The sequence below is a fragment of the Hemicordylus capensis genome, chromosome 4 (assembly GCF_027244095.1).
Source record: "Hemicordylus capensis ecotype Gifberg chromosome 4, rHemCap1.1.pri, whole genome shotgun sequence".
In the NCBI taxonomy this organism is placed as follows: Eukaryota; Metazoa; Chordata; class Lepidosauria; order Squamata; family Cordylidae; genus Hemicordylus; species Hemicordylus capensis.
Genome location: NC_069660.1, coordinates 234,674,910 through 234,697,858, shown reverse-complemented (window position 1 = coordinate 234,697,858; position 22,949 = coordinate 234,674,910).

Here is a 22,949-nt window from a genome sequence, read left to right as displayed (position 1 = left end):
ACATACTGGAGAGCTGGCTCTCTGCTGTCAACAAGACTGCAGAGAGGAGGGGTTGCTGATTGTGTGTGCTTCTTCTTTCCTGAAGAACAGCAAATAGCAGCCAGAGTCAGAGAGCTAATAGCAGCCAGAGTAAGGGAGGAGCTTCCTCCTGGTTTGAGGCAAAAGCTAACCGCACTCCGTGGATGAGATGTACCTTGCCCGCTGCTGAAACACAGTTTACGGTGGCACAACGTACTGCAAACCTAAGGCAACAAATGGAATGGGAGGGGGACCATGAGTCCATTTTTTCTTTTAACTCCGGTTCCCTGGGTTTGGATGTTCAGCTAGTGAAGCCGGAGGTGACCAGACCTCCAGTTTCATATTTTGTCTGAACTCAGCCAGACTCTGAAATAAACTTGAGTTATTTCTCCATGTCAGAAACAACTCAAATAGCCAACTAAGCCAATCCAAGACTAAAAAAGGCAATGGTGAGCACAGCTGACTGCATGTACCATCCAGATGGGTCCTATATATTGGTGGGACCTGATAGCACCTATGCACACGGCATCATCTCCTGAAAGAATTCTTCTCCAATGGAACCAAAGCCTTATCCTATTATGCAGTTATCCATGATTATCATGGGCCCTTTCCACACATGTATGCTCATCATTTGTGATAATTGAGGGGTGTAAACAAGCCATTACAGATCAATTATGTGTTCAAACACACTTCTCCATTTCACTTCTTCAAATGCAAGCATTTTCTAAGGAAGTTGTATGTGGTGTCCAGCTACAAAGCATCAGGTGTGAAGTAATCAAGTGATGGCAGATCGAGCTGTGTACATGCATGTGTGAATTGGCCCTTGGAGATGAAATTATATAAGCAGAAGCATTTGAACTAGGGTGGCAGGAATTCCCCGTGCACTTCTGCTGTGAAGCTCTACACTGTCAGGCCGTACAGTCCAGTAACCAAAGTGAAATATCTACCTGGCAGCAGATTTATCACTCCATTTAAAGCCGGGAAATAAAACTGTCTAATGTAGCAAAAAATGAAGTCAAATGTAGACCTCGTCAGCCATATAGATTAACAAGGGTAGGAATCCTGCTGTCAAAACGCTGTAAATAATCAAAGGGGGAAGTCTCCTTTGAACATCTTAACACCGAAGATGCTCAAGAAAAGCTGTTTTCCTCAGAGGAGAAAGAAATATCTTTTAAGATTCTCTCACTCAACTTGAAACAGCACATCTTTAATTCATAATACCTTACAAACGTGTCATATTTGTACTCAAGATCTTGAGAGAGTTTCTTCTCCAGAAACTCCTAGAGCTCTGCCACTGATAAGGCTGTTAAATATAATGATGGGGATGACATATGTGTATTATATGCATTCAGAATAAGCATGCTAAGATCATTAAATAAGAGAACTACCACTTTACAATTCATTTTGTCAATTCTTGCTCTTACATGGCTTCTGGGTTCTTTTCTCCCCCAGGAAACTTTCTGAAGGCATTCAGTCTATTCCACACACATAGTGTTTCTTTTTCTGAATTAGCTGCCTCTCCACAATTTGCATCTTCATCTCATGTCTTACAGAGTGTTATGATAGAACCTGCTGATAGACTCCTGTTTGGCTTCCTCTATAAACCAATCCAAGTTATAATTCTTTTCATCCCAAAGAGTTGTCCATTCTCTTCAGATTATATTTTCACTTTCTATCCACATACATCTTTATGGTGGAATCCCACACAAAGTTATTTCCAGAGCTGAAATTAAATTTCAGACAAATGTAGAATGTGACTTGAATTTTTGAAATTCATAATATTTTAAAAATAAGCATTTCAATAAGAACACCTATTTTAAATACATTTTAAAGAAATAATCCTGCACTCTCTGTAATTTGGCTTCATGATGGTGCAAAGACAGAAGCCCTCGTCAGACAAAAAGCCCACCTTAAGCATCTACAGTGGCAAAGCAGGTAACAAGCTTACCCCTCCCCAACATACACAAACACACCCTGGCACATCTTCTTGCTGCCAGCTCTCTTAAAACTTAGAGCATTAGGAACGTGCAAAAAGTTTCAATGTTAGAATGTTTCAACTCAAAATGGGCCATTTTCAATGTTTCAGGCTCAAAACAAAACACCCTTAAAATAAAGGGCCTGTTTCAAGCTTGGAACAAAACAGCCCCATTTCAATTCAAAATGTTTTGACATATCGAGCACCATTTTGGAGGCCTCTTTCCCCCCTGCTGATTGGTTTTCTGGCACTGGTTTTGATTAGCTTGCCATCTCCTTGTTCCTTAAAAAAATGTGTAAAATTGCCTGCTTGCCCATTTCTTTTGTGGGTAGGGTGGTAGGGTGATAGGTAGCACCCATTAAGCCCTATCACCCAACCCACTTTGTGGTAGACCAAACCCACCTACCACCCAACCCATGCTGGGTAGCGTCCTCCTGGAGCTACCCAGGGGGGATAATGAGGTGTTTTGAGTTTCTCCATTGTTTCCTATGCCAAAACCCACGAAATGTTGCAAGGTCTGTTTCATCAAAACAACTGGGTTGACTGCTGTTTTGATAAAATGTTTCAGTCACCTTTGTTTTGTTTCAAGCTCGAAACAAAATGCAAAAGCCACATCCCTAAAGGTGAACATCTTAAGCATGATTGCTGGCATTTCCACAATCAGCAGGCGGGGGTGCCCATGCTCCCATGTTCAAATTGCAAGGGGGTGGACCAAGGGGATCTAGCACTATTAGCTTTTGTGCTCACGTCCCTTGGCTACTGTTTTTATGAGGCAATGGAGGATTCATGATTTGACTAAAATCTGAAGGAATTGTGGCTTGTGGATTTCCTTAAGGGGTTTCCTTACCCTTCCCATCATTATTCAAATTCTGGGGGTGGATGGGTGGGGAACCTGTTTGCAACCCTAGATAATTGCTGCCCTTCAATAGGTAACACTGAACTTGATGGACAAATGATCTACTCGGTAGAGGCCAGTTTGTCTCTGAGTCCTAGATGCCATATCACCAGCATTTAGCCACCCAGAGATGTAAGTTTGGGTGGGGTATAAATTTAATAAGTAAGTAAGTAAATAAATAAATTTACTTACTGCATAGCACACATATAGTTTTATATCTGTAGGTGAGGAAAGGAAAAAAAGAGTTAGAATCAACTTAACTGAAAGTATTTTGCTTTGCACTCCAACCCAAACCACATTACTTGGAAGCAAGCCCCATTGATTTCAGTGGCTCTTACTTTCACATTATGAGCTGGGTCTCACGATCCGTGAGACCCGGTTCTGCAGGGTGAGCGGGGAGAGTGGGCTAAGCCCGCTCTCCCCACTCATGAGCGGAGAGGGAGCCCTGGGTGGCCGGATTGGCTGCCCACACGATTGCCAGCTACATGACGGAGCCGGCGGGGGCTGGGGAGCTTGGGGGGCCAGCGAGGGAGACCCTCGAGCCAGGCTGCTTTTAAGCCTCCCAGCTGGGGGTCTACTCATGAGTAGGCATGGTGCGAAGCCGCACTGCGGCTACTCACGATTCTAAAAACCAGGTTTGCAGAGTGCTCGCTCCGCAAACCTGGGTTTTTTTAACAGGGGTCCCAGTGGTTCTCACGTATAGCAAAAATCGGGCTAGGCTCTCCTAGCCAAATTTTTGCTAATCGTGTGAATGGCCCCAATGTGTTAAGAACAGGTTGTAAGACATTGTACAATGGCTATACTTACCAATTGGAAGAGTCCCTGTTGCCTAGTTTTTTATTTTTAGCCCACAGTCTGTTTTCCATGCCTGAAACTTTATTTGTTAGAATATGTTGGTGGAAGTAACATTCATTTGGAACAGTACACTAAAGGCAGTTTGCAGAGTGGAAGTTTAATTAACAAGGTGCCATAGTACAGTTATTCAAATTACATTGCCTTGGTTCTAACACTACAGAATAGGATCTGGTTGTATAGGAACATACAGCTATGCTTGATTGTCATGCTGACTTTAGACTCCAAAACAATAAAGTATAATGTTTCACACAACAGAACAGCGAACAAGGAGAGCAAAAATAGAGCTATAGCTTGTCCTGGTCCTTTAAAGTCATGATGCAATGATACCTGACTAGAGGAGGCCTGCGAACATTGGAAACTTGAGAATTCAGAAGTTGGAATTCCCAGCCTCCACCATCAGGAGGCATTACAGTTCAGGACAAGTGCCCCGGGTAGCCCACCGGTTGTGGCAGCTCTTTAACTGGCCTCCCACAGCACTGGCGTGGGGTGGCTGAGTGGCAAAAAAGCACATGGAAGCCTCCATGGCACACACTACTTTCATTTCCGAAAAAATTTTGGGATTTGGGGGTGGGGGCAGGCAGGGAGTGATGAACTTCTCCCCAGGAAGGAGGATATGTGGGCTTCTGAACATTGTAGTCCTGTGCAGAACTTCTCAAATGAGAAATTCTTCAAGGGACTACAATCTCCAGAAGCCCACCACACATCTTCCCAGCAGCTGCACAGGCTTTTCAGGGAGAAGTTTATCACTCACTGCCCACCCCCTGCCCCCAAACTCCCAGTTAAAGGGCCACCACCACCAGTGGTCTACCCAGGGAGAGGAGGGGCAGGAATTCCAACATCAGAATTCCTAAATTCCTAATTTTACGATGTGCACAGGCCAAGACTGGAGCACTCCTTCCCACAGAAATGAAAGTAGTATGCGCCATGGAGGCTTGCATGTACTTTTTCTCCTAGTCCTAAATAGTTATCAAAAAAGATACACTTAACATTCTACTGGATTTTCACCCCTTTTCTTTTTGACCCCAAAAAACCTATTATAGTACTACACTGTGGGTTTTTCAGGAAGAACAGTGCAGCTAGAACATTACAACTATTCTTACTAGGCAGTAATAAAAGTCCTATTAAGAGCCCCTGGTAAGAGCCCCCTGGTAAGATAAGAGCCCCTGGTGGCGCAGTGGTAAAACTGCTGCCCTGTAACCAGAAGGTTACAAGTTCTATCCTGACCAGGGGCTCAAGGTTGACTCAGCCTTCCATCCTTCCGAGGTCGGTAAAATGAGTACCCAGAATGTTGGGGGCAATATGCTAAATCATTGTAAACCGCTTAGAGAGCTCCGGCTATAAAGCGGTATATAAATGTAAGTGCTATTGCTATTGCTATTGCTATTCAGACACTATGTTCTACAAGTGTACTGATGTCTGTACACTCGTACATGCTTTTATTATAATATTATTATTACATTTTATATCCCACTCTTCCTCCAAGGAGCCCAGAGCGGTGTACTACATACTTAAGTTTCTCCTCACAACAACCCTGTGAAGTAGGTTAGGCTGAGAGAGGAGTGACTGGCCCAGAGTCACCCAGCCAGTATCATGGCTGAATGGGGATTTGAACTTGGGTCTCCCCGGTCCTAGTGTTCCTGTGTATATTTCACAACTAAACCTGGATACGAGTTCCTCATATGCATTGTACAGATCGGAAATGTACTGCTGTACTTGTGTTCAACATAACTGTGCCTGTGCAGATATCTGTTGCTATGTACACTACACTCACTGTGCGAGAGTTTCACATAAAGTCTAAATAAGGCTAGAGAGATGGAGGTGTGGACTGGGGCAGGTAGTTAAGCAGATGACTGATCCATCTCTAAATGATGGGAAGCTTGTTTTTATTGAAATCATCTCACCAATTGGCTCATCCATTTCTGTTTAAAAAAACAAAAAAACAACCAAATAGGATTCATTCTGATGTTGGTTTTACTGCTTAACAGTTTAGCAGTTTAGCATTTGCTCAAAATGAAAACTCTCAATGTCTTGTTGTCTTTGATTTATGCCAGCTTTTTTCCAGTCCTTAAATGTTATTAAAATTCTGGTAATTTCAATATATTGCATACATTGAACAAATTTAAAAAACGTGGATTTAAAGGCATTGCACTATTTGTATTTATGTTTTGCAGTGTCATATTGGCTTATGGTGACATTCCTGTGCATTCACATATACCATAGGCCCATTCACATGTCACATTATACCCTCGTACAATGAGTGTACAGTGTACACAGGTACCATGCATTTTAAGAATCTGGGTATCCAGTTTCATTTTAAAAATGAACACAGGTACAGTCATTCACCGAAACACATGTCCAAGTGTAGAGACCTCTACACACACATTCAGACTCATGAAATATACCTCACCATGAGATTTCTGGCTACTCACTTGATGATTTGATCATTTTACTTGTACATTTTGAACATTTGTTTCCAAGGTTATAAATGAAAAGCACCAAAACTGCAGAAAAGCAAAGGGATTTTTGAAGTGACAATTACTCGGAATGTAAACTAGAAGCTCAAAGGTCAGAGGCTCTGCACTAGAACTCTGAGTCATGCATTCTTTCCAGTTTCTGAAGAGTAATTGAGAATCATAAATTATTGTGCTTTAAAAGAGCCACTGTCCCTGTCTCATCAATAACCTTCAAGTTGGTTCATGACCTTAGCATTGCTAATCTCTTGTCACATCAAAATTTAGATAAGGAATCGGTACCAAAGACATGGTCATCACCTTGCAAATATCCAACATTTTGTCACTGTATCTTTTCCCTCTTTGCATGTTTTTGCTTAACTATTCAATTTTTTTCTTAACAAGAATTAACAATGTTGCTTTTGTTTTAAACATTTTTATTCATCTCTATAATCCACAGCCATTCATGTCAGCTTGGCTTTCCTTAGAAAATTTAGGTTGAGTGCATACATTGCTCATTTTAATAAAAATAAGTACTTGTTCCGGACTAACAATACTATTATTTTGGTGACCCCCCAAGTGTCCCCCCAACTTTCCCCATGTATCAGGCATATAGTGGGGATGCCACATAGAGACCATACACACAGGCTGACATACTGTGCAGTGAACCATCAGCTTTATAAGTTACACAGTTATGCAACTTACGTTGCATTATGAGCTCTTCACTTAAGTGCAATAATTGGGCATATGCTGTTGTGCAATAGAACACTATTGGAAATAATGGCCCTCTATTGCACAGACACATTTGCACAGTTTTTGAGGCACTTCACATGCTTAGTGTGAAGCACCTCAAGGTGGTTTTGACGATTGCCCGTGGTGCTTTGGGTGGTTAGATCGGCTAGCAACATGACTACTAGCTCTATCACGGAGCCAGTGGGGGCTGTCAGGATCATGCGCCGCTCAGCCCCTTTAAGTCCCAGGATGCCCCACATGAGTGCGTGGGGCATTCTGAAGGGACCCCTGAGCCCAGGAAGCTGCTTGTAGCCTCAACACAATTCATGTGTTGCTGCACGCTGCGGCAGCATACAAGCAGAAAAACAAGGTTGACAGAGTGCTCACTCCATTATTCTTGCTTGAGGGGGAATTAGGTGAGCTAGCTGCCTTGGAACCGCTGGGCTCGCCCGGTGGTTCCGATGATCACCAGGAAGTGGCCTAGGTTCCCTTAGCCCACTTTCTGGTAATCGTCAGAATAGCTTCTTTGTATACGCACAAAGGACACACCTGTGCAAATGCTCCATTACAAGGCTAACAGAACTTTGTGCAGTAAGTCAGCCACTGAAACCCAAATTCATGGAATCTTTCCCTTGTCCCCTTTTGGGGTGTAGGAATCACAGAAATTGAGCCTCTATGTGGAGTTCCTGCATCACATATTACATTATGCATGTTTTAGAGGAGAGGGCCACCTGCCTGCTCTTCCATCATGAAAGCGAATGGTTGGCCTCATAAGTGTAAACTGGTTCCAACCACAAGCTTGAAGGAAAGTAAATACTTATGGCTATTGGCTGACATTTTCAACAGGGCTGCAAAAATCCCGCAGAGACATAAATAGACAAGAGTTTTACTGCTCTATAGCCTTTACCTGCTGCCCCAGTGGGTGCAGAGCGGAGAAGCATCATTTTTGTTGCTCTCTCTTCCCTTCAGATGGATTTTTTTAAACTCCAGGTATCTGTCCTTGAGGGTTGCACAGCCCACACTCCATGGCTGCTGGAGCGGCGGGGAAAGACTATAGACCTTGCGTCTTTTTGCATTCCTGCAGAGCTACTTAAGTTTTTGTAGTCCTGTGGAGAATGTCAGCCACTGTTCACTTTATGATTCAAAATCAGGGCTGCTCAACTTCGGCCCTCCTGCAGATGTTGGCCTACAACTCCCATAATCCTTGGCTATTGGCCACTGTGGCTGGGAATTATGGGAGTTGTAGTCCAAAAACTACAGCTGGGGGGCCTAAGTTGAGCAGGCCTGTTCAAAATGGTCCCTTCTGTTGTTGCTAAAGTATCATCAAAGGGCAGGATTCTAATGGCAAATACCATTTTGTGGGAGCGTTCATATTCTTTCTAGCCAGGATATGAAATATCTTTTCTTTAAGCATTTGGCTTACTAGCAGCAAGAAAGCGTATGTGCTAAATGATCACTGTAAGAACACAGAACTCAGTCTGTGTTAAATAGTTTTGCCTAATTAGTATCCAGAAGTCAGTGCAGCTCAGTGAAGGAAATAAATACAAAGAAGGCTGTTCAATGAAGATTCAAGATGAGAGGTCAAACATCAAGACAACAACAGTTCCAGCTCATTCTATGCAGCATAAAGTGGGTAGAAAGAATGCCCATTGCATCAGAAGAGGAAACAAAAAGGGCAATTATCAGCAGAGCATTTTGTTGCCTCATGTGGAAGCCTTATACAAACAAAGGCTATTGACTTCAACAGCTCTGATAGTACTGAATTCCACAGTCAACCTCTACTTTTTGTTTGGTTGTTTTAAATAAAGGATACTTGTGATCTCTAATGAACAGATTAATAAACACAGATCTATTCAGAATCCTCTAAGGCAGGACTTCTCCAACTTGGGCTTAGGATTCTCTAAGGCAGGACTTCTCCAACTTGGATTCCCAGATGAGGGTGGAGTACAATTCCCATCATGATGTAGTCCAACAATACATAGAGGACCCAGGTTTGAGAAGCCCTGCTCTCAGCAAGGCAAAAAGTATTTGAGGGAACTCAGACTGCATGTGACAGAGCAGTTCTACCAGTTCCAGCCTAGAGACAGATCAACTGTTTCTCATCCGAGAAGCATAGCATAGCAGAGAACTTTCTCAGAAGAAAAATGCTTTGAAAAATAGTTCTCCCCCTCTCTGCTTGTTGAAAAGAAAGTGGAATACTAATGATCCCTTAACGTTTTTGATAAAATTAGTTTAAAATTAATGGCCTGAGCTACTTCTCTATATTTTGTTAAAGAGTGGTCCACTGAGATGTAGCTTGATTATTAATAATCAAAATCAAACCCATTTTTGCATAATTAGTAGAACTTCTAACTTTAGAGATCCTCTACTACTATAAATATATACTGCTTTCTAACAAAGTTCTCCAAGTGTGATAGATAGATAGATAGATAGATAGATAGATAGATAGATAGACAGACAGACAGTGGCCAACCAATGCCTATTATTATTATTACATTTATATTCTGCTCTTCCTCCAAGGAGCCCAGAGCAGTGTGCTACATATTTAAGTTTTTCTTCACAACAATCCTGTGAGGTAGATTAGGCTGAGAGAGAAGTGACTGGCCCAGAGTCACCCAGCAAGTCTCATGGCTGAATGGAGATTGGAACTCGGGTCTCCCTGGTCCTAGTCCAGCACTCTTAACCACTACACTACGCTGGCTCATCTGCCTAATCTGCCTAATCTGTCCCTTTAATTTCAATGGGAGTACTTTGAGTAATTTTCCTCATCCTGTCAGACACTGAGTTTTCCTCACTAGCTCTATAACACTTGAAGAATTCAAATCATTGAAAAATCTGCTAATTTATGCATTTTATTCAAGTGGTACATTTTCAAAATAGACAAATGGGACATGTATATGATATATGTATGTATATATGTAGCAAATATGTATAGACAGTAAACATAGAATCACTTAAGTATTGCTATTGCTGTTCTGAACAGTTCATTTATTTTATTTATTTTTACATTTATAACCTGCTCTTCCTCCAAGTAGCCCAGAATGGTGTACATTGGTACGTTTATCCTCACAACAACTCTGTGAGGTAGATTAGTCAGAGAGCTAAGTGACTTTCCTAAAGTCACCCAGTGAGTTTCATTGCTGAATGGGGATTTGAACTCAGTTGTCCCTGGTCATAGTCCAACACTCTAACCAGTACACCACATTGGCGCCAACGCTTCAGTGCTAGATTACACAGTCTCAAAATTTTTCTTATCTGAAATGATTTCAGTCCTGCTCTATCTATCTATCTGTGTGGTTTACTGCATAGGGTGTTGGGCTTGGACTGGGGAAAGCTGGGCTCAAATCTTTGCTCAAGCATGAAGCTCACCATGTGGCCTTAAGACAAGTCATTCTCCTTCAGTGAAATTATACAGGGAAGATAAATGGAACAATTGCATGTTTTCTGTCCTGAATACCTTGGAGGCATTTTTCCCTATAAGAGGGATTTCCAGATGCTGTTGACTACAACTCCCATAATGCCCAGCCAAAAGCCATTGCAGCTGAGGATGGTGGGAGTTGTAGTCAGTAACAACTGGGAATCCCTCTTAGAGGGAATACTGCTTGGAGGGAGAATGTGATATAAATGTATTAAACAAAATACACTTTTGCAGCTAGAGGCATTTGACAGTATAGATTCACAAGCATCACACAGACAGTATATTTTAAAATGTCAGCAGAATACACCTATGAGCAATTTGCACATAAAAAGGATAGTATGACATAAATCTATGATTATGATTATTTATTTAATCAATTTGTTTATTTATCATATTTATATGCCACCTGATATATACATCTCTTGATGGTATACACAGTCCAAATTACTATCTATCTATCTATCTATCTATCTATCTATCTATCTATCTATCTATCTATCTATCTATAAAAAACAGTTTCATAGAAATTAAAAACAATTCAGAGTAAAACAAAACAATTTGACAGAATTAAATAATGAAACAGTTTAAAATTAATTTTAATTACAAACCTGGGGAAACTGGTGTGTCTTAAGGGTCATTTTAAAAGCAATCAGGAATGGAGAAGCTCTTATTTTGACAGAGAGTGTATTCCAAAGCACTCCTTGAAGAAATACATAGAGTACATTAAAAGAACAAAAACTCTGTTCATTTGGAGGGTCTTCTGCAAATACATTCCAAGAGGCTCTTTTAATTGTCCATTGCCTCTTCTTCTTACTTTTACTTTCTTCATTGATCCATTCTGTAATGCAAATCAATGACATCTATTTAGGGTGGATTTAGCGGAATTAGCCTTAACAGCTACTTTATTTATATACAATTAGTTTAAATGGAGAAGAAAATTAGGTAGGTTTAATACAGGAATATTTTCCAGTCTATTTATCCGTGCATCTGCTCCTTAGGGTATTTCAATGAGGACAATGCCCATTCTTATCATTATGGGGACTATTGATTCCTTTGGATTTATTTTTCAGTCTCCCAACTATTCTCCACCAGCTGCTTTTTAGAGAAGCTGATTCAACTGTGGTGAAAGAACATGACCTCTTGTTGGCTGTACGTTTGTGTTTCTCCAAGTTAGACATTAGACTATTCAAGGAGAAGTGAAAAGCATATGGGGCAGGGAGTTGAAGGATCTGTAGCTACCCAGGCCTTCCTGCACTAATGTCAACTGGAATGACAAGGGGATGTGTTCCATGAGACTCATATTAGGGTTGTTCAGAGCTAAACAATTTGCCTCAATAAGACAAGGGCAGTGAATGGAAAGTCTGAAGAGCACCAGAGTAAAGCTGGGAGAAGATGGAGTCTAGGCTTGAAGAGAACAGGTCAGCCTGTTTGTGGAAGAGAGGTCTCACATAGCATAGATTACCCAAATAAGCTATTCTCCTCCAACATAGTCAACAGAAAAAATAAATAAAAGGGAAACAGCCTAACAGAGAAAGCAGCAAGATATAATAGAAGATGAGAGAAGAAAAGACTGAGTATAGAAGACCAAATAGAAGAAAAACAGATAGGGCACAGCAGAGAGCTAAATGGCAGGTGCAGCACTAGAGAAGCCCAGGTTACTGCTCAAATAACATAGAGAAAATCTTACCCTGTATTTTTGAATGTATCAGGATGGTCCACTAATTTATTATATTTTTTCCCCTTTAGCTCACCTTGGACTAATCCAGAAGTGGCCCAAGTTGTTCACCAAAAAATTGGAAGAACTCAGACCACTGCCCAAACTAATCTGGGAGTCTCAGAGAAGTTTCCCACTGCTCTCAAGCAGTCTCCTTATCAGTTCCACCCTTTACTTATGGATCACAATGGCAATGTGATGGCAAGGCAGCTGGAGAATCAGCAGAACAACAACAGGAGAGGGAGAGAGGATAAAGCCTCCCGAGTCCTGTGTGACAGTGCCACCCCATTTTCCTGGTGAGGGGTTGAAGCCTCCTCACACGGTTCTGCTATTGATTCTTCTGCTGTCCCACCACTTCACCACTGCCAAGATGGCAAGTAAAAAGAGGAGGGATGACATGGAGGCTGCTGGGAAGGAGTGAATAACTTCTCTAAGCTCAGAAAAGAACACTTTAAGCTTGGAAAGTTCACCATTCCTTTGAGTGTGAGGGACTTCTTTGAGCTCCAAGAATTATTTTCCCAGCCCAAGCTCAGAAAACTTCACTGGCATTCCTACCTAGCAAAAAGATACTGCTTATCCACCATGAAATCCGCCAAGGGGGTATATGGGATTTTCAACATTGCAAAATTATCTTTTTAGTTACCATATTAGCTCTATGAATCCAAACCACTTGAAATGCCAATGCTTGAAATGGCTGGGTCTGGGGGTGACCTCATGTGGAAGAGCAACTTAAAGTTATACATCCAATCAGGACCTTGAAGAGAGTTATACATCCAATCAGGACCTTGAAGATCAGCAATGTACATCTCAGTGCCTTTTATGCATTCACATTCGTTAGGTTTGGTTCCAACATTTCCTCCAGGTAGTCACTCAGTCATCAGAAGGAAGCAGTCTAGTTTATTACTGAATGCTTTGAGCTGATTGCTTTTCATAAATATGATACAGAGCCTAAGAGTCAGGCACAAGCATTTGCCATACCCCTTTGAGTCCCATAGTTTGGTATGCCTTATCTGGCAAGAAGTATGGCAAGTGTCTCTCCCTGCCCTTGATATTTCTTTGTTTGCTATTTAATCTAGAGTTTTGTTTTCCTTGTAAATAAAATGTTGTGAAATATATATTTCATAATTATTCTGCTCAGTGTTGGAGGGGGTGTAAGCAGAAGGGAACATTTTATCACATATGGTGGTCTTGTGAAAAGGTGGAATGTTTTTTGCTAAAAATATTTGGAGAAATAAGAATTATAATGAGACAAAATGTGGAGTGTTGTCTGGAATAAGGGTTATTACATATATTTGTAGGAAATAATGCCAAGTTTTTAAAAAAGGAACTTGTAACTCCTTAAGTCTTGGCAGAGAAAACACTAATTGAGTTCAGATCCCCATTCAGCCATGAAACTAGCTGGGTGACTCTGGGCCAGTCACTTCTCTCTCAGCCTAACCTACTTCACAGGCTTGTTGTGAACAAGAAATTCAAGTATGTAGTACACCGCTCTGGGTTCCTTGGAGGAAGAGCAGGATATAAATGTACTACTACAACAACAACAATAATAATAATGGAACTGAGCAGAAAAATGGAACTAAGGAGAAAAATGGAAAAATAAGCCCCTACATGGTCAATATTTGCACAATATAAGTGGAAAATCAGACATCACCAAGACCTGGCAATGGCTTAAGAATGGTTACTTGAAGAAAGAAACAGAGGGTTTAATACTGGCTGCACAAGAACAGGCACTAAGAACAAATAAAATAAGAGCAAAAGTAGTAAAAATCCACAACAAACAGCAAGTGCCGCCTTTGTAAAGAAGCAGATGAAACAGTGGACCACCTAATCAGCTGTTGTAAAAAGATCGCACAGACTGACTACAAACCAAGGCATGACAAGGTAGCAGGGATGATACACTGGAACATCTGCAAAAAATACAAGCTACCTGTAGCCAAACATTGGTGGGACCATGAAATTGAAAAAGTTGAAGAAAATGAAGATGTAAAAATATTATGGGACTTCCGACTACAAACAGACAAACATCTGCCACACAATACACCAGATATAACTGTAGTCGAGAAGAAAGAAAGAAAAATTAAAATAATGGACATAGCAATACCAGGGGATAGCAAAATAGAAGAAAAAGAAATAGAAAAAATCACCAAATACAAAGACCTACAAATTGAAATTGAAAGGCTGTGGCAGAAAAAGACCAAAATAATCCCAGTGGTAATTGGAGCCCTGGGTGCAGTTCCAAAAGACCTTGAAGAGCACCTCAACACCATAGGGGTCACAGAAATCACCATCAGCCAGTTACAAAAAGCAGCTTTACTGGGAACAGCCTATATTCTGCGACGATATCTATAACAATTGACAATAAAATTCAGCCATCCCAGGTCCTTGGGAAGGACTCAATGTCTGGATAAAACAAACCAGTCAATAACACCTGTCTGACTGTGTAAACAAGAAATAATAATAATAGAAAATGCCCAAAGACCAGAGGCACAAAAGACCAGCTGCTGATTGACAAAATGATTTTAGAAAATTGCAAGAAAAACAAATTTAAGTGTTGCATGGATTGACTACAAGAAAGCCTTCGATTCATTGCCTCACACATGGAAACTAAAATGTTTAGAAACAACTGGTGTCAGCAAAAACATTCAGATATTTATTAAAAAAGCAATGAGCATGTGGAGTACACAGTTAACAATCAATGGCGAGGCACTTGGACAGGTTAGCATTAGAAGAGGCATTTTCCAAGGGGACTCACTATCCCCTCTGTTGTTTGAAATCGCCATGACCCTACTTTCACAAATACTAAACAAAATAGGCCTCGGATACCAAACATCTAAAACATCAAGTCAAATCAACCATCTGCTGTACATGGACTATCTGAAGTTGTATGGAAAGTCCCAGTCAGAAATCGAATCACTGCTAAACACTGTCTGTATATTTAGTAGCGATAAAGCAATGGGGTTTGGACCAGACAAGTGTGCTGCATTAATAATGAACAGAGGAAAAATAACAAAAAGAGAAGGAATAGAACTGCCCAATGGAATCAAGATCAAGAACATGGAAGAGAAAGAACATTACAAATACTTGTGCATTCTCCAGGCTGATAACATCACACATGCTGAAATTAAAAGAAAATTGGAAGTGAATACATCAGGAGAGTTAGAAAAATCCTCAAGTCCAAACTCAATGGCGGGAAGACCATACAAGCCATAAACACCTGGGCTATTCCTGTTATCAGATACACTGCAGGAATAATAGACTGGACCCAGGCAGAGCTAGAGACGCTAGATCATAAGACCAGGAAAATAATGACTATCAATCATGCTCTGCACCCCCACAGTGATGTAGATAGGCTATATCACCCTCGCAGCTCAGGTGGAAGAGGAATGTTGCAAGTCCATCAAACAGTAGAGGAGAAGAAAAGAGGCCTTGAAGAATATATCAAGGACAGTGAAGAAGATGCACTTCAAATGGTCAATAATGCGAAACTATTCAACACCAATGAAACAAAGCAGGCCTACAAGAAAGAACAAGTCAAGAACCAAGCAGAAAAATCGAAAAATAAGCCACTGCATGGTCAATATTTGCACAATATAAGTGGAAAATCAGACATCACCAAGACCTGGCAATGGCTTAAGAATGGCAACTTGAAGAAAGAAACAGAGGGTTTAATACTGGCTGCACAAGAACAGGCACTAAGAACAAACGCAATAAGAGCAAAAGTCAAAAAAAACCACAACAAACAGTAAGTGCCGCCTTCGTAAAGAAGCAGATGAAACATTGGACCACCTAATCAGCTGTTGTAAAAAGATCGCACAAACTGACTGCAAACAAAGGCATGACAAGGTAGCCGGGATACACTAGAATATCTGCAAAAAATACAAGCTATCTGTAGCCAAAAATTGCTGGGAACATAAAATTGAAAAAGTTGAAGAAAATGAAGATGTAAAAATATTATGGGACTTCCGACTACAAACAGACAAACATCTGCCACACAATACACCAGATATAACTGTAGTTGAGAAGAAAGAAAAACAAGTCAAAATAATCGACATAGCAATACCAGGGCTTAGCAGAATAGAAGAAAAAGAAATAGAAAAAATCACCAAATACAAAGATCTACAAATTGACATTGAAAGGCTGTGGCCAGGCGCGTAACAATGATAGGGCAAGGGGAGACAGTTGTCTGGGGGCCCCACTGCCTGGAGGGGCACCCCAGAGGCACCTCATGTGACTCCCTATTGCCCCCTGCCCAGCCCCAAGGCCCCTCAGCCACTTGCCCTCTTCGCCGTCTCTCCTGCTTGTTCTGCTGGCCGCAATCGAAGCAGCAGGCAAGCTGCAAAGAGCTCCTTTTCTCCCGCCTCTCAGCTGATCGGCGGGTGGGCGGGGCTTCCACGGAGGCCTCCGTGTAGGCCGCAGTGAAGCCTGAACTCGAGTAGGGCCCAAGCCAGCCAGGAAGGAGGAGGCAGCCAGAGTGCTCTCTGCAGCAGAAGACCCCTTGCTGCCCTGATTAACCCAGACCAGCATTTGCCAGGTAGAGTGTGAACTCCTTTTTGTGGTTATCTTTCCCGCCCCCCCCATATATAGGGATCTGCTTGCCATAGGGCTTGGATATGGGGGGGGGGGGACCGAGAAGTCTCTGAATATTTATTTTGAAACAGCTTGGAAAATGTGCTGACTTAAAAAAAACTATCTAAAAAGTCCTATAAGTGGCTTGTTTCATGGCAGAAAATTGCAAAAACTTCTGGAACAGTATTTTATTAATTTTATTTATTCATTCATTCATTTATAAATGCACTTATGTTCAAGTTGTTTTGCAACCCAGAAGGTCTGAGTGAGAACTGTGAAGCATGTGTGGTGCTTTTATTTTATTTTTCTTGTGTGTGAACTGCTCCCCAATAACTTGCAGGGACTTCAGGGTAAATCTGGCCAACATGTGAATGCAGCACCTCCATTCCAGAGGAGATGTGTCTTAAAGGGCTTTAAAAGCCTCCTGTGAAAAACCTCCTGCAATCAAACTTGACTGAATTTGTTCAGAATTCTGGGAAAACAAACATAGGCTCATCCTGCATGGTTGAAAGTCTCCTTTGCTAATCTGCAGCGAGGGGCCCATTTTAATAATTCATCTTTCTAGTGTGTTCTAGGCATTAAAAGTAATACAAATGTATAGTACTCAATGTATATCACTATATATTGTGACGTGTGTGTGTGTGTATTCAGTGAAATGTATTTGCAGGCAGCATACTTATTTTGGAATATCAGACTTAAATCCTTGGGGGCCTGGGGTGTGCGGAGGCCCTGGAGTTGGGGGGGGGGCATTTTAAAATCTTGTCTCTGGGCCCACTCCAACCTTGCTACGCCCCTGGCTGTGGCAGAAAAAGACCAAAATAATCCCAGTGGTAATTGGCACCTTGGGTGCAGTACCAAAAGACCTTGAAGAGCACCTCAACACCATAGGGGCCACAGAAATCACCACCAGCCAATTACAAAAAGCAGCTTTACTGGGAACAGCCTATATTCTGCGACGATATCTATAACAACAGCAACAACATTGACAATAAAATCTCGATGTCTGGATAAAACAAACCAGTCAATAACACCTGTCTGACTGTGTAAACAAGAAATAATAATATTTCAACAATGGAAATATTTGGATCAATTAACAATTGAGCAGTGGTATAATAAGGTGTGGTCAATTGCGCTCTTTGAAAAGATCACTGATAAAATTAGATTAATGCAGGCAGATTACATTTATTAAATTAACAGTACTAGATCTGATTTTGGATTTTCTTTTGATATTTGGAAAATATTATTGTTAAATGTACTGTGCTATTATGTGATACTGTTCTATGTAATTATGTGGATATTGCAAATAAATTTTTAAAAAAGTAAATAAAATGTGGCATGTAAACACAGGAATTGTGTTTCAGTGAGTATGTGTAAAGTAAACAGCTTTGACCATATCTATTTTCCATCCCTTCTCAACTGCCTTCTTGGTATGTTGAAGGTATATATAAGAATAATGCTTCAGTTCAAAATCCTGTTCTGCAGTGAGGTAACGTTTAAACAATATTGGCCTTTGTTTATGTGATTGTAACCCAAGCAATCCCTTAGAATATTGCTAGTTTCACCCTCTTCCTCTAGGATTACCTGTGCTAATCACATATAAATACAGGACTAGTTCCTCATGCACTGAAATGTATTATACATAAAAGGTTGTCGTGTTTAGCCCCCAAAGAAATCAGGTGTTTATAGAAACACATTCTGGCTCCCAAGGATAATGTTCCAGTCAGGGCAAACTGAATTGTTATAAGTGAACAGGGTTAAAGATGACACAATTATTTTAGCCATGGACAAATGCAGAACTATAAACAGCATGAACACTACAGACAGCTTGCACACGTGTGGAGAATACAAATACCTCCACAAGAAACAAATGGCCAACCACTGCTGTCAACAGCTAACAAACCATACAGTTTGGTAAAAGGACTTGAAGCTTTTCAATCAAGTTGTTGATGAAAGCAATAACATTCTAAAGACAGTGGCTAGATTTTATGATTTACAAAAAACGACTGCCTGCTAAGATGAATAATCACAGACGCTGGATCAGAATATCAGCCCCTGAATGCACAAAGAGCTCAATTACTTGAAGACCTTGGATAATGGCGGGGGGGGGGGGGGATCACCAGTCTAAAAACAGCTTTAAAATGCTAAATATATATATATATAAACCAAATGTTAACAATACACTCATAATTCACAGTGATTTCAGTGTGCATGTGTGGTGGTATTTCTAATTAGTGATCTGCGAACTCTTCCCACTGTGATTGAGACTAAGCTTGAGTAAAATGAATTAAACTTCAAAAATGTTCAATGAACATTAAAAAATACTTGGTTTTATCTCAGTTCCAACTCAAATTGACCAATTAGGCTTCTGATGGTGCCACCTGCAAGCAACCTTTGTCATCAGATCTTCCCACTGCTTGTTCCCATTTCTTCAGTTTTACCCACGCAAGAGTTCATGGCTTTCTGGGTAGTGTATATGTGTCTGCAAAGGCTTTCGGCTTAAGGCCTTGATGCTCCTGTGAACATGCACTGTAGTGTCCAATTGGCACTCTGAAGCACAGGAATTACATTGCCCATGGCTCCTGATATCAAATGGAAACTCCTGCACATGCTTGTTGTAGTGAACAGGCCATAAGCCTCATACCAACAATTGACATGAACCCTTCCCACATCTCTCACCTGTGTAAGTTGGGAGAAAGGAAGATTGTGTCCAGAAGGGCTGGCAAAATAATGGCCATTTTGAACTAGGCACAAGTTTCATAGGGATCTGGGCCCAATTCAAAAGGGGAGGGGTATGCACAAATGGTTCAAAGCAAACTGATCCACCGCAAATTAGACCAATTCAAGTAGTTTGATTGTGAACTGGATTGGCTCCAGATTGGCCTTCAGGAAAGGGACCCGGTCCTGATCGAACCAAATCAAACCCAGTTTAAAATAAACTGGTTCGACAGTTCCAGTAGCATGGTGGACGCCATTTTGGAGGGCTGTCATCTGTTGTTTTTCCCTTGCTTATTTGTTTTCCCCTTGCTTATTTGTTTCCCTTGTGGGATACAACTGGTTGAGAGAGGCGATCCCAGATATATACAGGTGCTAAGGCCATAAGGGTTTTGTAGGTGAGAATCAGCTACATTTTGCATTGGACCCGGTATTGAACAGGCAACCAGAGCAGTGACCATAAAAAAGGTGTAACACTATCAAATCTATGGCCCCCCATGAAGAGGCAGGCCACTGCATTCTGGACTAACTGAAGCTTCTGAATTGTTTTCAAAGACAACCCTAGGAAGAGCACATTACAGTAATCCAAACAAGAGGTAACAATGGCATGAGTTACTGTTGCCAGGGCCTGCTGGTCAAGAAATGGCCATAACTAGCAAAACAGCCAAAGCTGGGCAAAGGCACCCCTGACCACAGCCTCCACCTGCTGTTCAAGCAGGAGCAGTGAGTCCAGAAGGATCCCCAGATCATGAACCATCTCTCTCCTAGGAAGTGCAACCCCATCAAGAGATAAACTCACACATGGCAATTGGCCAGATCGCAAATTGATCAAGAGCAACTCTGTCTTGGAGGGGTTAAGCCTGAGCTTGTTTTGGCCAATCCAGTTCCTGACAGCCTCTAGGCACTGAGCCAGAACATGGACAACATCACCTTTTTGGAAAGGGATAGAGATATAAAGCTGTGTATCATCAGCATATTGATGAAAACTTACCCCAAACTGACAGATGACCAAGCCCAGCAGCTTCATGTAGATGTTAAAAAGAGTGGTAGCAAATCCTGTAGAACCCAACAAGAAAGTGTCCAGGGCACAGAATGATCACCCCCAGTCGACACCGACTGGAATCACCCTGTGAGATAGGACCGAAACCACTGAAGACCAGTGCCCCCAATGCCCAGCCCACTTAAGCGTTCCACAAGGATAGCATGGTTGATGCTATTGAAGGCTGCTGAGAGATCACGAGAATCAAAAGAGTTGGCTTCCCACACCAAGTTTACGATACAGGTCATCCAACAGAGTGACCAATTATCATTGAAATATGCACACAATATGCACCAATTATCTTTGAAATATGAAGCTTCATGGCACAGAGGTAGTGAGGTTATTCTCACGACCAGCTGAAATTGGGCTAATGCAGCCCAGCCTGGTTTGGGCTAGTTGTGTGCTGCAACAGGAGCTCTGTGGTTTCCAGTGGCAAGCCCGCTTAAAGGCCCCCCCCCCCCAAACAAGATTAGTGGAGCATGTACTCTGCTAACCCCATTTTCCTGATCATGTGTGGCCGTGACACCGCTCCACGCTGCAGTGACTCACGAGTAGCCTCCTGACCAGGGGACTACAACAAGCCTCCTGGCATTGGGAGGAGCTCCCCAGAATGCCCTACGCACTCACACAGGTCATTCTGGGACTTCTGGGGGCCAGTAGGCTCCTGAACCCTGCTGCCCCAACCGGCTCCATGATGGAGCCGGTAATCATCTGGGTGGACAATCCAACCAGAGAGGGCTTCCTGCTCGTGTGCCCCATTCAAGCTCTCCACACTGCTCATGTGGAGAGTCTTAGTGGTTGTTACCCAGTAACTACATCAATTCCACTCTGTCAGCAGCTCCTAGGGATACTCAGTGCTGGATTGTGAAGGTGTCCCATCAAATTCTTCTTATGGGCTTGTTTGGACAAGTGCTTCCTGGCACGCGCAATTAGGTTGGAGATGCACTGAGAGCACACCCACCTTGGCATTACAGGAGGACAATGTGGCTTTGGGCATGCTTTAATCATGTGAGAGGGTGTTCATCTGACTCACCCCTCTGCATGCACTTCAAAACCCTAGTTAAAACAGGGTTATGGAGTCTATGTAGAGGGATGATTAAGTGACACCCTGAGACTGCATCAGAATGTCTTGCTCTGACATAAGGGCAGGTGTGCTCTAGTGTTTCCTCGACCATATTGCATGCTCCAAATGGTGCTCATCTGAACTGGTCCAATAACATGTTTACCAGGGTATGGATGCTATTGAAAAAATATGGGGATCCACCACAATGAAGTAGTTTTTCAGTGGTAACCATATGAGAATCTGGCCTCAAGCCACTGCATCAGTTAACAATGCCTAAGGACACAGAACACTTTGCCTCTTGCTCTTTGTTTTGCCAGACTATGAGAAATGTGGATACATCTTCAGTAGGATCTCTTTTGTCTGGAAAACAATAGAGAGCACTGATAACATGCAACAGATGTGCAGGGGGGACATGCTATTATTTTACAAATGTATAATGTGAGAAGGATTGATTGGACACTGCAGTTAGAACCAATGATATTTATTCTTCAGTATAATTGCTCCAGGAATTATCCAGTTTTATTGGTCATTATTACTCTGGTATTACCTTTTGGATACCAGTGTCAATAATGAAACATAGTCATCTTTGCTTTGAGACATCATTGTTGCATAACAAGGTGGTAAGGAACCCCAGAACAACTGCTACAGCTTGTTAGATATTATATAATGAATATCAGAAATGTATCTGCAAGGAACAGCATAACCTGCAGCAATTTTAAAAATGGCATTGGGCCCAGAAAGCACTTAGGATCCAATCTGAAACCATTGAAGTTCACTGTTAAGCTCTCATTTATTTAGCCGGAGAAGATCTACAGTATCCCTTCTATGAAGCTTTCTGTATACAAAGTGGACTCTGGATTTTTATTTGGAATTATTTAAAAAGCAGAAGTTTTTGTAAAACCAGCAATATGTTTGCATAGAGAGAAAGAAAAGATCAGACACAAAACTGTGGGTAAAGGGCTCAAGCAACGGTCTGGCCAACTTTTCTTAATAAGAAGAATAACCAGAAGTTGAATGCAACATGGCATTTGAAGCACATAAAGGAAGCTGGGGAGCATCACTCACTATAAACATAGAATAAACTAAAATAAATCACGTGGTTAAGCAAATGGCCTCTGAACATGCACAGAGGACACGAAAATGGCCCAGGCTGGCAGGGGGCTTGGAGAACCCTCACACACTGTCCCCTACACACTGTCCCCCACTGCCTCCAATGCTTCTCCACTGCCTCCACTGCTTTTCTGCAGATGCCTCCTCTAAAAAGTGACAGAGGCCACTTTTATCACTCAACCCCCACCTTTACCATTAAGAATAGGGATGCCCCCTGTACTTGTAAAGTATACCTTATAAGTATACCTGAGTCAGCCAGTGAGATGGGGGACTGGGCTGGCTCGATGTCGAGACTGGCTCAAATCGAGCCAACTCGCACATCCCTAGAATTGAATTCAATCCCAAAAATTGTAGGGTGGTAGCTGGGCCTTCTGTTTTCAACCTTTGGGGGCGGGGTATAGA